The sequence below is a fragment of the Phalaenopsis equestris genome, unplaced genomic scaffold (assembly GCF_001263595.1).
Source record: "Phalaenopsis equestris unplaced genomic scaffold, ASM126359v1 Scaffold221997, whole genome shotgun sequence".
Taxonomy (NCBI): Eukaryota; Viridiplantae; Streptophyta; class Magnoliopsida; order Asparagales; family Orchidaceae; genus Phalaenopsis; species Phalaenopsis equestris.
Genome location: NW_018240184.1, coordinates 137,524 through 139,987, shown reverse-complemented (window position 1 = coordinate 139,987; position 2,464 = coordinate 137,524).

Sequence of the window (2,464 nt, the reverse complement as noted above, 5' to 3'; positions counted from 1 at the left end):
CCATAAAATTAGAATGAAGCAAGCTAGCAGCAACATCATTATTACTAGCATTGTCTAAGGTGATTGTAGATACTTTATCTTGTATCTTCCAATCTAATAAACAATGAGAAATAGCATCACAAATGAATGTACCAGCATGAGGAGGATCCAATTCAATGAAATTGATGATTCGTTTTTGAATCTTCCAAAAATGATCTATATAGTGAGCAGTTATACACATATAGCTGATTGTTTGATTTGAAGTCAAACAGTCAGATGTTAATGAAAACCTATGAATATCCCTAAATTGTTTTTTTAACTTCTCTTTCTTAAACTCAAAAATCTTCATACAATCATTTTTGATTGTATTCCTTGAAACTTTCTCATAATTAGGGTTCAAGGATTTCAATAGAATATTAAACCATGTATGCTCAACAATATTAAACGGATACTCATGCACTATAATCATTTTGGAAATGATCTCTCTGACCTTATGTTGATCGTAGGCTTTTTGATCATGAAATACTGGGATCTCAAAATCTGTACCAAGTTCAAGTGGCATAAAATTTAACAGTTTTTGCCTTTTTTCAGAAAGATCATCGTTTTCCTTACTTTTAACTTTGATTTGTACACATTCTCTAACATGACGTAGAAGTTGAGAAGTGGTTCCTGTTTTAGATTTATGGAATTTTGATCGACAACATTTGCATTGCCAAAAAGAAGTGGCGACCCCCTTAACTGGAAATGTAGCCTCCACAAAATGCTCCCATACTGTAGACTTTCTCTTCCTACCAATCTTAGTAACGACTTCTTCAATGTTATTATCTATGACAACATGAGGAACTTCTTCTTGCTCTGTACCTTGCAAAGTAAGATTGACATCTTCGTTGCTATTAGGAGCTTCTGGCATAACTATTAACTTATTGCTGGATGATTCAGATTGTGATAGATCGAGTTCAGACATTTTTGCACTGTAAGTGAACTCAAGAACTCATAATTAGTATTACTATACACATACTACCAAGTCAAAAAAGCATAAACATGATTCAAATAATAGCTAGTAATAAAATGATAGAAAGACTATGATAATAAATGATTGGTAGAATATCCACTCTCTTAAAATTTCAAAATGATATAAGATTTTAAAAAAACATCGGTGCATTTAAATTTCTCAAAAGAATAAAAGTCAGTAATAGTATGACCACATTGGTCTCTTGAATTTCTACCATCCATTTGATGGAGATTATTGAAGGTATTGGAATTGTTAAAGAAGAAATAAATGAAGCCACTGATTCATACATAAAAGAAGAGGAATATGCGCAATATTAGTGACATGAATTTATGAAACCATTGATTCATACATAAAAGATGAATTTATGTGCAAAACATGAAAATGAGAGTGTTCACATATTGCTCTCTCCTTCAACAGATCAAGATTGAAAGTTCTGGATAACAATTTTAACTGTGAGAATAAGTCTGTCATCACACAATCCAATACATTCAATCCTTCAAATCCAATACATTCTCTCCTTCAAAAAATCAAGATTGAAAGTTCTGGATAACATTTTTAATTCTTATCACATAATAAAAAGAAGGTTAATTTGCATTCTAAATATGCCAACAAGAAACCAACTTGAGATGCAAAATGGCGTATGAGAAAAACTTGTGTTCTACCAAGAGTGAAAATAAAATAACAACTCTCCAGCCTAATTTTATATTTACATCAACTGTTCTGCACAAACTTGAGATGCAAAATGGCGCATCTTATAATATTTATAACTAAAAAACACATCTGCCTTAAATTTCACCATTTTTCATGATGACTTTATCAACGATTAATAATTTTAAAAAATCCTGATGATCAAACAACATATAAATATTCATCTGCATTTCTCTGCACTTTTAAAATCAAAATTAATGAGCGATGCAAGAGTAAATCCAGTCCAAAAAACCATGCAGCAGCATCTGCGACAGCAGTGTACATGAGAAGAGGTTAATTAAATGCATCATTTCCAAGAAATATGAAATCCATACTCTATAGCTCATAATAACAACATTAAGATCTAAAAATAACATGATTCCATCTGTAAAAGTCATGCAAAACTGCTACTAAACTGCAGACTACAAACAATGTCTAATGGTGGACACATTCTTCCACTATGTATATTCAGCTCTGCCTTGCCTGCACTAACAATTCTTTCACTGAGTATAAGAGCTTCAAGCTAATCCTTCAGCTGCCTGGCCTCAAACCCAGTTTATTAATTTACATTTTAATTGACGACATAGTAACCGAAGAAACTTCGCAGATTGAAAATATATTTTGGCAATAAGTTTGTCATTAGCATTGCCTACAATTCAACACAGTATGATCAAACACGTGGGGAATAATAACCATTTCATAAATTGAATGGTGGGTAAATTGCATTTTATATTTTCCAACGAAAAACCAATTCAATGCCATATCAGTTAAAACTGTCGATCGTGC